This window comes from Bubalus bubalis, chromosome 21 (assembly GCF_019923935.1).
Source record: "Bubalus bubalis isolate 160015118507 breed Murrah chromosome 21, NDDB_SH_1, whole genome shotgun sequence".
Taxonomy (NCBI): domain Eukaryota; kingdom Metazoa; phylum Chordata; class Mammalia; order Artiodactyla; family Bovidae; genus Bubalus; species Bubalus bubalis.
Genome location: NC_059177.1, coordinates 3,569,162 through 3,581,269, shown reverse-complemented (window position 1 = coordinate 3,581,269; position 12,108 = coordinate 3,569,162). Strand labels below are relative to the sequence as shown.

General features: G+C 40.5%; 1 long non-coding RNA gene across 1 annotated transcript; it reads left to right on the top strand.

Moving 5' to 3' along the window:
- Nucleotides 1-245: 245 nt before the first annotated feature.
- LOC123331011 lies at nt 246-10,477 on the top strand. The gene is made up of 2 exons (XR_006547394.1): nt 246-499; nt 9,882-10,477. It is a non-coding gene; the product is annotated as an uncharacterized LOC123331011 (long non-coding RNA).
- The last annotated feature ends 1,631 nt before the right edge of the window (nt 10,478-12,108 follow it).

Here is a 12,108-nt window from a genome sequence, read left to right as displayed (position 1 = left end):
TTCAGGGAGGAGTGAGGCACTCTGTGCTACAGGGCATCTGGTGGGACAGCTCTTTCAATAGTTGGATCTTTTTAGGAACAAATTTTAGGATCTCAATCCTTGCATGTTCTCATATCTAGAGAAGCACTAAATCCTTTCATTGTGATATCAGACACTCATGACTAACAAAAACCTTTTGTAAAATGAGTGCTTCGAGGCACTGAATTCCCCCTTCACCAAAACCTTATATATTGACTTTCCCCACTGCCTCTTTGCAGCAGTCTCTCAGAGCTATCTGAGATGCTGCCTCCCAGATTGCAGTCCTCATTTTGCCCCAAATAAAACTTAACTCACAACTCTCAAGTTGTACATCTTTTTTTAGTTGACAGTTATGGTGACCACAAAAAGACCCAGAGTGGACTTCCTTCCTTTGACTGGACTCCAGGAGGAACTGGAGCTGTGGTACTAGCAGCGGCCCCCTGCGCCCATCCGCCTCCTGGGGGAGTGCAGACAAATTTGGGTAAGTCTCTCCTGGTTCTTAAATCTCCCATGTTGGTTGAAATTCTGAGTTTTATTTGGCTGTGGAGCAGGTTACCTGCCCAGTCCTAGTAGAAAAGATACTGGCGGGGGGTTGGCGGGGGAGGCTGGGTGAAATAACCAGGGCATACCCACTCACGGTCTAGACAATGAGTGGGACTCAGTTGAAAGATACAGAGAAATTCCCACCCAGGCAAAAGATACTGGGTAGCGGGCTGGCTGAAAGATGCAAGGAGAATTGCACCCCCAGTGGAAAAGTCCTGGATCAGTCCAGTTCAGTTGCTCAGTCATGTCCAACTCTTTACAACCCCATGAATCACAGCACGCCAGGCCTCCCTGTCCATCACCAACTCTCGGAGTTCACTCAAATTCACGTCCATCAAGTCAGTGATGCCATTCAGCCATCTCATCCTCTGTCGTCCCCTTCTCTTCCTGCCCCCGATCCCTCCCAGCATCAGAGTCTTTTCCAAAGAGTCAACTCTTCACATGCGGTGGCCAAAGTGCTGGAGTTTCAGCTTTAACATCATTCCTTCCAAAGAACACCCAGGACTGATCTCTAGCATGGACTGGTTGGATCTCCTTGCAGTCCAAGGGACTCTCAAGAGTCTTCTCCAACACCGCAGTTCAAAAGCATCTATTCTTTGGGGCTCAGCTTTCTTCACAGTCCAACTCTCACATCCATACATGACCACTGGAAAAACCATAGCCTTGACTACACGGACCTTTGTTGGAAAAGTAATGTCTCTGCTTTTCAATATGCTATCTAGGTTGGTCATAACTTTCCTTCCAAGGAGTAAGCGTCTTTTAATTTCATGGCTGCAATCACCATCTGCAGTGATTTTGGAGCCCCCAAAAATAAAGTCTGACACTGTTTCCACTGTTTCCCCATCTATTTCCCTTGAACTGATGGAACCAGACGCCATGAGCTTAATTTTCTGAATGTTGAGCTTTAAGCCAACTTTTTCACTCTCTTTCACTTTCATCAAGAGGCTATTTAGTTCCTCTTCATTTTCTGCCATAAGGGTGGTGTCATCTGCATATCTGAGGTTATTGATCTTGATTCCAGCTTGTGCTTCTTCCAGCCCAGCATTTCTCATGATGTACTCTGCATATAAGTGAAATAAGCAAGGTGACAATATACAGCCTTGATGTACTCCTTTTCCTATTTGGAACCAGTGTGTTGTTCCATGTCCAGTTCTAACTGCTGCTTCCTGACCTGCATATAGGTTTCTCAAGAGGCAGGTCAGGTGGTCTGGTATTCCCTTTTCTTTCAGAATTTTCCACAGTTTATTGTGATCCACACAGTCAAAGGCTTTGGCATAGTCAAGAAAGCAGAAGTAGATGTTTTTCTGGAACTCTCTTGCTTTTTCGATGATCCAGTGGATGTTGGTGATTTGATCTCTGGTTCCTCTGCCTTTTCTAAAACCAGCTTGAACATCTGGGATTTCACAGTTCACGTATTGCTGAAGCCTGACTTGGAGAATTGTGAGCATTAGTTTACTAGTGTGTGAGATGAGGGCAATTGTGCAGTAGTGTGAGAATTCTTTGGCATTGCCTTTCTTTGGGATTGGCATGAAAACGGACCTTTTCCAGTCCTGTGGCCACTGCTGAGTTTTCCAAATTTGCTGGCATATTGAGTGCAGCAGCATTTTCACAGCATCATCTTTCAGGATTTGAAATAGCTCAACTAGAATTCCATCACCTCCACTAGCTTTGTTCATAGTGATGCTTTCTAAGGCCCACTTGACTTCACATTCCAGGATGTCTGGCTCTAGGTGAGTAGGGGAGGGGGCTCGATTGGGAAAAAACTGAGGAATACTTGGGTCTCGGCTGAAAGATGCCAAGGTTGCTCTGTTGTAGGGGACAGAATGGTGTTGGCTGAGTGGTTAAGTAAGAGGCTGATCTGACACTTTTCCTCAATTTGACTGCCCATTATAGAATTTGTCAGGATAAAAGTGAGGAAAATACATGAGATCTTTGCTCTGAAGAAAAGGGACAAGACTCCTCCAAGCTGGTTTCAATTTTCTCAGGTGACTGAGAAATTTGCAGGAGTGGTAGAAGCCTAGTCCTCATACGGTACAGTGGTCCCATAGGCAAACCCACTCATTAATTAAAATACTTGCTCATTCAGGGGTTGCACTTAAGAACTGGCCATTCAGCAACCTCAGCAGCCACGGTGGCCTTAGATAGCCGGAGGCAGAATCTGAGACACGTTAAGACAAGCTGAAATGACTGGGGTGACTCCTGGAGAAGTTAAGCTCACAAGCAGCACATGGGTCCACTAAAGTTCACTAGTGATTTTTATCCCTGACAAATTCAGCTTAAAATGGGAAACAGAATTTCTCAAAAAGAGAAACAAAGGGGTGTCAGAAAGCCAGCCTCTGACTAACACTCCAGCCAGATTTGTATACAACACAGACAGAGCTCATACTCACAAGTGCCTAGTTAATTGGAGAAATTATACTAAAAGAGATCTCAACAAAAAAATGGCCAAATTGGCGTTCTTTTGATATTCGAAAATTGGTATTTTTGTACGCACAATTAGAAAAGGCTGGCTGTGCTTTTACTGATATCTAGAAGTTTCTAAAACAGGAAATGAAAGAGTAACCTCTTCTCAGAAAATCAACAAGAAATTGCTTGAAACTATACCAAAACTAAAAAAAGGCTGCTAGCATTGACTTTGCCAGGTCACAGGTCGAGTCGAACGGGGAAGTCACGTTTGACATTTATGCCATTTGGTTTTTTATTTCTGGGCATCTGTTTACCATCTTTTGGGGGCACTCTTGCCACTTGGCTTTTGATTTCTGGGCATCTCTTTGCCTTTTGTCTCATTTGGAGTGTGACTCCTGGCTGGTGAGGTTCTGGTTTGGTTTTGCTGGTTTGGTTTGAGTGCTCAAGCTAGTGTGGGAACCGCTCACTGTGTGGTTCCACACTCCACCTGCGAACCGCTTGCGATCTACAGCTATGATTCAATGACAAGAAAAATGGCCTAAAATACTACATCTTTATTGACATAGAATAGGAAAATGGACTTAAGTTCCCTTATGTCCAGGATGTCCTCCTGTAATCCACAGCCTGGGGCTGAGCAGACTAAGACCCCTACTTCCCCAGAGGCACAATCCCTGCTGGGACCAATCTGCCCTTGTTATCAGGACCAAGTTGAACACTATCTGGTCTAAATTTTGGCTATAAACTACAGTCACACACACAAAATACGATTTTTGACAATGTGGTCACAATATTCTTTAGACTCCAGAGGAAGCTTGAAGAAAAAATTATCTCTTTAAGAATTCTTGCCCTGAAAAAATAACTGCTTCTATACCTTTAGAACAGAGCTCTCTGGATCACTTATCTAGACCATATCTAATTCTTGAATCAAAAGGGAAAAATGGGGAACAAAGCATTTTAAAATCTTATTCCAACAATTTTTTATTCATAACTAAGTTTGGAAAACAAAGCTACAGAATCTCTTGTGTCTATCTGGATATATGTATGTCTCAGTGTGTGTCTTTGTTTTTTGATAATATTGCTGATTGCTGAATCAGTTCGTAAATAAGCTAATTGGCCAAAAAAAAAAGAAAAAAAAAGCATTTACAAATCAAATAATTCTAAGTACAAGAGAAATTAACCTAAATGACTTCCAGGTTCATGTGAACTGGGAAATACTCAGTGTTAAATACCTGATACTAACGTTTATTTGTTCTAAATAATGTAGACATGTCTAAGAGTAATTAACATTAAGCAGAATACTTTCATTGTACCTAGGTTTAATATAAGTTAAATATTATTATATCTGTTACAAGTTTATCAGCCAGGAAATTACCTTGAGTGAAGAAACTTCCAAAAAAAATGTAAATGAGATATGAGCCTTTAGATAAACTCTATTAAGCATAATTATTGGAATGTCTGTCTAAAATAGTCTCTGCAGATTGGGGTAACTTGAACTTCTAAGGGTTGTGCTAAACTGTATTAGAAGTCTATTGAATAGCTAAGTCATTTCCAAATAAAATCAGATTTTGGAACATTACTACTAAACACTAATTACCTCTTACAGAGAAACTAAGAGATTTGGGATTAAAATTATGCTTGGTTCTATCCTAAATTGTTCTAAGAAACAAAGGTTTTAGAAATTATCACTGATATTTTTGCTCACCAATCTACAAAATGCTAATATCAAAGTCAGTTTTCATTGCTTAAGAGAAGTAGGAAGTGTGTTTTCGGTAAAGAAAGCATGAGGAATGGAACTGCATTTTATGAAGGAAAAAGAAAGTAAGCCTGACTTATACGTGGTTTTGTAGGATGGAAGAACACAGTCATGGGTACAGAAAGTTTTCAGTTCAGTTCAGTCCAGTCACTCAGCCATGTCCGACTCTTTGCGACCCCATGAATCGCAGCAAGCCAGGCCTCCCTGTCCATCACCAACTCCCGGAGTTCACTCAAACTCACGTCCATTGAGTCAGTGATGCCATCCAGCCATCTCATCCTCTGTCGTCCCCTTCTCCTCCTGCCCCCGATCCCTCCCAGCATCAGGGTCTTTTCCAATGAGTCAACACTTTGCATGAGGTGGCCAAAGTACCGGAGTTTCAGCTTTAGCATCACTCCTTCCAAAGAAATCCCAGGGCTGATCTCCTTCACAATGGACTGGTTGGATCTCCTTGCAGTCCAAGGGACTCGCAAGAGTCTTCTCCAACACCACAGTTCAAAAGCATCAATTCTTTGGTGCTCAGCTTTCTTCACAGTCCAACTCTCACACCCATATATGACCACTGGAAAAACCATAGCCTTGACTACACGGACCTTTGTTGGCAAAGTAATGTCTATGCTTTTCAATATGCTATCTAGGTTGGTCATAACTTTTCTTCCAAGGAGCAAGCGTCTTTTAATTTCATGGCTGCAGTCACCATCTACAGTGATTTTCGAGTCCCCCAAAATAAAGTCTGACACTGTTTCCACTGTTTCCCCATCTATTTCCCATGAAGTGATGGGACCAGATGCCATGATCTTCGTTTACTGAATGTTGAGTTTTAAGCCAATTTTTTCACTCTCCAGTTTCATTTACATCAAGAGGCTTTTTAGTTCCTCTTCACTTTTTGCCATAAGGGTGGTGTCATCTGCATATCTGAGGTTATTGATATTTCTCCCTGCAATCTTGATTCCAGTTTGTGCTTCTTCCAGCCCAGCATTTCTCATGATGTACTCTGCATATAAGTGAAATAAACAGGGTGACAATATACAGCCTTGACGAACTCCTTTTCCTATTTGGAACCAGTCTGTTGTTCCATGTCCAGTTCTAACTGTTGCTTCCTGACATACAGGTTTCTCAAGAGGAAGGTCAGGTGGTCTGGTATTCCCATCTCTTTCAGAATTTTCCACAGTTTATTGTGATCCACACAGTCAAACGCTTTGGCATAGTCAATAAAGCAGAAATAGATGTTTCTCTGGAACTCTCTTGCTCTTTCCATGATCCAGCGGATGTTGGCAATTTGATCTCTGGTTCCTCTGCCTTTTCTAAAACCAGCTTGAACATCTGGAAGTTCACGGTTCACGTATTGCTGAAGCCTGGCTTGGAGAATTGGGAGCATTACTTGACTAGTGTGTGAGATGAGTGCAATTGTGTGGTAGTGTGAACATTCTTTGGCATTGCCTTTCTTTGGGATTGGAATGAAAACTGACCTTTTCCAGTCCTGTGGCCACTGCTGAGTTTTCCAAATTTGCTGGCATGTTGAGTGCAGCACTTTCACAGCATCATCTTTTACGATTGAAATAGCTCAACTGGAATTCCATCACCTCCACTAGCTTTGTTCGTAGTGATGCTTTCTAAGGCCCACTTGACTTCACATTCCAGGATGTCTGGCTCCAGGTGAGTGATCACACCATCATGATTATCTGGGTCGTGAAGATCTATTTTGTACAGTTCTTCTGTATATTCTTGCTACCTCTTCTTAACATCGTCTGCTTCTGTTAGGTGCATACCATTTCTGTCCTTTCTTGAGCCCATCTTTGCATGAAATGTTCCCTTGGTATCTCTAATTTTCTTAAAGACCTCTCTAGACTTTCCCATTCTGTTGTTTTCCTCTATTTCTTTGCATTGATCGCTGAAGAAGGCTTTCTTATCTCTTCTTGCTATTCTTTGGAACTCTGCATTCAGATGCTTATATCTTTCCTTTTCTCCTTTGCTTTTTGCTTCTCTTCTTTTCACAGCTATTTGTAAGGCCTCCCCGGATAGCCATTTTGCTTTTCTGCATTTCTTTTCCATAGGGATGGTCTTGATCCCTGTCTCCTGTACAATGTCACGAACCTCCATCCATAGTTCATCAGGCACTCTATCTATCGGATCTAGTCCTTTAAATTTATTTCTCACTTCCACTGTATCATCATAAGGGATTTGATTTAGGTTATACCTGAATGGTCTAGTGGTTTTCCCTACTTTCTTCAATTTCAGTCTGAATTTGGCAATAAGGAGTTCATCATCTGAGCCACAGTCAGCTCCTGGTCTTGTTTTTGTTGACTAAATAGAGCTTCTCCATCTTTGGCTGCAAAGAATATAATCAATCTGATTTCAGTGTTGACCATCTGGTGATGTCCATGTGTAGAGTCTTCTCTTGTGTTGTTGGAAGAGGGTGTTTGCTATGACCAGTGCATTTTCTTGGCAAAACTCTATTAGTCTTTGCCCTGCTTCATTCCATATTCCAAGGCCAAATTTGCCTGTTATTCCAGGTGTTTCTTGACTTTCTACTTTCGCATTCCAGTCCCCTATAATGAAAAGGACATCTTTTTGGGGTGTTAGTGAAAGGTTGTTGTTGAATCACGCGAATACACTGGGATTCTTGGCCCCCCGGAGGAGAAGAATTCAATCCGGGGCCAGAGACGAGGCTTGATCGCTCAGAGCTTTTGTGTAATAAAGTTTTATTAAAGTGTAACGGAAATAGAGAAAGCTTCTGACATAGGCATCAGAAGGGGGCAGAAAGAGTACCCCCTGCTAGTCTTCAGCTGGATGTTATATAGTCACTAGCAGTCTGTTAATGAAAGAAAGAAATGTCTTGAAATTCAGAATGGCACCAGGCCCCTCACCCATAAGATGCATTTTGGGATAATCTTGGCACCAAATGGTTTATCCTGGGCCATAAAATGATTAACTTGAATCTTGAAGAAGGGCAGACCACTATACAAATAGTTTCATTTACATAGATTAGGGGAACAATATCTGAGTATAACATACTGGTTTGTCAAGTAGGTTCTGGGCCCAGAGGCGGAACCGACTTGGAGACAGAGTTTGGGGTAAAGGCATAGTACCTTAGCATAGCTTAAGACAAACATTGCCATAAGAAAAAGGCATTGGTTATCTCTAGGCTCAAGAATAGCTAACCTCAGGTGAAACCAGGTGTCATTACGGCAACACAGTATTTTAAGAGAAACCTCCCTTTAAATTTGTATAGAGAAGGAAAAAAATATTGCTAGTTTGTTTCCTCCTGCCGCTTAAGAGAGATAAAAATGTCTGACACTTGCAGGCTATTTCCTCCATTTGGAGACCCCTGGCCTTCCTGCCTGTTACCCCCTCATTTTCATCGACTCCAGTCCCCAGGTCCTGGTCTACAAAGACTGTGAAAAGTTTGTCCTTTCTTCCTCCTTGAGAATTCCAGACCCCTCTCTCCTTGGGGACCCCTAGATTTCCTATCAACCTGCCTAGGAAATGACTCTCTCATTCGTTCTAAAAGGTCTTGTAGGTCTTCATAGAACCATTCAACTTCAGCTTCTTTAGCGTTACTGGTTGGGGCATAGACTTGGATTACTGTGATATTGAATGGTTTGCCTTGGAAACAAACAGAGATCATTCTGTTGTTTTTGCGATTGCATCCAAGTACTGCATTTCAAATTCTTTTGTTGACAGAAAGTGTTAGGGTTTGTGAAAAGTGAACCATGAGGAAAGAGTTTTGTATATGGTTAGGACTAATTTTAAAATAAAGTTAATTAAGTTTATCTTTTAAGTACAGTAAGCTAGTGCAAAAACTTGAAATTAGCTTTTCTCTCTGTTAAAAGGACACCTTTTCCTCAGATATTGAACTGCCTTTGATAATAGGTTTAAGTTTCTTTATCTCTTAAATGATCTGTTCTGAAATCCTTTATTGTTACTTTGGCTAAGTGAATAGTTATTGTTTCACACTGACCTATAATCGTATCTGACTGAGTGTTCTAAAACTTTTTGATATTTGTTGACAAAGCTTCCTAACTCATTCTAATGAAGAAGATTTCTAGCTAACTTTGGGATGCTTCAGGGCCCCTGAAACATCCCAGAGAGATATTACACTAATTAGGTTCACTGTGCATACAAAATTACATGGGGTGGGGGGGTATTGTCAAGTGAGTAATATGTCTTGGGTTATATTGTATGGTAAATGTTACTAATATAGATATCCTAGAAACTGTATGGAGTTCCTAAAATTCTGATATGTTTGGGTAAAATGTTATCAGGCATAATTCTAATTACCATCTCAAAATATTGCCCATAGCACTAACCAAGTTTTGCCTCTTCAAAAAGATTTATTAAAAAAAAGTACTTTTGGATAAATACCAGTTTCTGAACTGGGTAAGGATTCTAATAGAAAACCTGATAACTTCACAAAGGTTAACAAAAGGACTGAATGAACTGGTGAATATGCTTATAACTTTTAAGGTTTCTATCTGGAAAATTACTGATTTGAATCTGTGTTTTCCAGGTGTAAGGAAAAAAAAAAAAAAAAACCTTCTCCTCAAACTATTTATGACAGTAATTTGTTAAAATTATATTTTATAAACAAATTGAAACATTTATCTTTTCTCTCTATCTGAACCCTCCAGAGATTGGAAGCTCTTAGTTTCCAGTTACTTTATCAGATAAGTTAGGAAGGTTATCTCAATAACAGGTACAGAAATCTCAAGGAATTTTGGAGACCTTGAGAAGGGACGAATTTACTTAGATCTGTTAGGCAAAATCTGTCATAAGCCTTTGGCATGACTTTCCTAGCCATGAAAGGTTTTATTTTAAAAGTTCAGTCTGAGACTATAAAAGTCTCAGCAAAGCAAAAAAGTCTATGATCGATTATGGTTATATAAATCATCAGGCCAAGTTTATTGAGACCAGACCTATATTACAAACAGGTCTTAATTAGGTTATATTTGGTAAAATATGATGGTGATTTTAGGGAGAAAGAGATGTTTCAATGAATGTTAAATCCCAGTTTGTTAATGGAGCTATGTATCTATTAAGAATCATTTCCTGGATAGTTCTTTGCTGTTAGGGTATATTACTATAAACTTTAATTGAATTATTAAAGGACATTCTAGGGTTGTTTCTGAAGCTTATCTCAGTAATCTGTCTTTGGATGAAGATCAGATGCCTCATACATGACTTGCAATCAAGACTGGAAGAAGACATAATTTAAGTAACTGTCTCCAATCTGGATGGAAGGACCTTTCTATCAGGTACTTTAAACTAGCTCACGCCCAGTGAAACTGAAGGGAAACTGACTCTTGGGTTAACTCCCACTTCCAAAGATCCCTAAGATGGACTGGTCCATAGAGAGGACCGCTGACCTCAGACTCACCTTAAAGCAATGTTCAAACAGAGGATGAGAAGAAGACAGCATCAGAAGTTGACAGCTTGCCCAAGATGCTAATCAGACTTGTACGATCATTTATAATGTTTTATTGATTCTTTGGACCTATGCCTGTCAATCAAATATTTTCTATCATGGACATGATTCTATGCTAGTTTAAAACACAATGTAATTGTTGGGTTGTGGCCAATTACCTGTGCCTAGTACTTCTGGGTTACCTTGGTGGATTTCTGTTCTCTAGGGCTCTGATTGGATACCCCCTAGGAAATTTATTTTAGATGGGTGTTCAGTCCTGTTCTATCTATTCATGATATTACTAGATGGGATCCTGTCACCTGGCCAATTAATAATACCTGCTCTGATGCTGGCCACAGATTTAAGTTTTCTCTTAGGATCATTCAAACTCAGAGTGATGAGCCAAGTCCCAGTAAAAAAAAAAATTAACCTCTCATCTATTAAAAGGAAAACTCCCACAATTATGAGGTGGATCTACACGGTTAACACCAGACTATGGTCATTAAAGTTTAAAAACGCCTCTATGTCGGGAAGGGTTGCTGCTGCTACTGCTGCTAAGTTGCTTCATTCGTGTCCGACTCTGTGCGACCCCATAGACGGCAGCCCACCAGGCTCCCCTGTCTCTGGGATTCTCCTGGCAAGAACACTGGAGTGGGTTGCCATTTCCTTATCCAATGCATCAAAGTGAAAAGTGAAAGTGAAGTCGCTCAGTCGTTTGCGACTCTTAGCGACCCCATGGACTGCAGCCCACCAGGCTCCTCTGTCCATGGGATTTTCCAGGCAAGAGTACTGGAGTGGGGTGCCATTGCCTCAAGTCATACTAAAAATGATCAGCATGGTAATTATGATGCAGGACTGGGTACTTTATGAACTATGTCTATTATTACCCTTAGAGAGAGTGATTGGTATGGAACTCAGTGGATTTGTGGCACTAGTTTAGGGCCTTCACATCTACAGGGATGGATACGAAGGTATAGCCTGGAATCCCCATTAATTTAAGGTCATACATGTTAACCAATCTACCACTGGTATGATCCCAATGGGTCAAAGATCTGTATTTTACTGGCATGACCATTTAGCAGTTGTTTCTGTGTGTGTGTGTGTGTGTGTGTGTGTGTGTGTGTGTGTGTGTGTCTACCTTCGTTGGGGTTAGAGGATGTAATTGGGCCACATCGAAGCCTTAACTTTCATTAGCTTTAAATGACAGTAATGTGACTATTAGCCTATTGAATTCTGAGATCTCTACGATGAGAAAGGCAGTGCTATATAGCTGCAAGGCCTTGACACCTTACAGCATCTCAGGGAGATATCTGTGAAATAATTCAAACTGAATGCTATATTTTTATACCTGATAAATCCTTTAATGTAACACATTTGAACCACATGAAAAATTAGATTTCTGTTTTAAGTAACCCATTCCCTAGTCTTGATGATCTTTAAAAAAAAAAAACAAAAACTGGTTTGGTATGGGAGGTTCATGGCTAAAATATTTACCTTTAATTCCACTAATGTTATTAACTATACCATTTGTATTTTGCTTGTTTCACAAGATTATTATTTCTTGTATTACCAAAGTGTATGACTGAGCCTCCAATGGAAATGATGACTAGACTTGAAGCAGTTGATCAAATGTATAGCTCAATATATGATGAATGATTTTAATAATGTAACTCTAGGTATGAAAAGATGCAACAAGAGGGAATACTTTCCTGGACCATAACTAGAAGACAGGTGTCCAGAGATCTTTGACTATTAGAGATCTTTTGACTACTAGACCTAGTCCAGTAATAGCACATTGAGTGTCTTATCAACAAAAACCTTCTTCAGAACTGGAAACGAGCCTTTCCAGCAACGTGGGACAAAATGGTCATGAAATGCCCCCCAAAGTATGGTCAGATTTATGACCACAAGGGGGCTGTGTCAACTACAAATTGGCACTAACCAAGAGCATGGCCAATGACTGAACAACAAAGACATTTGCCAT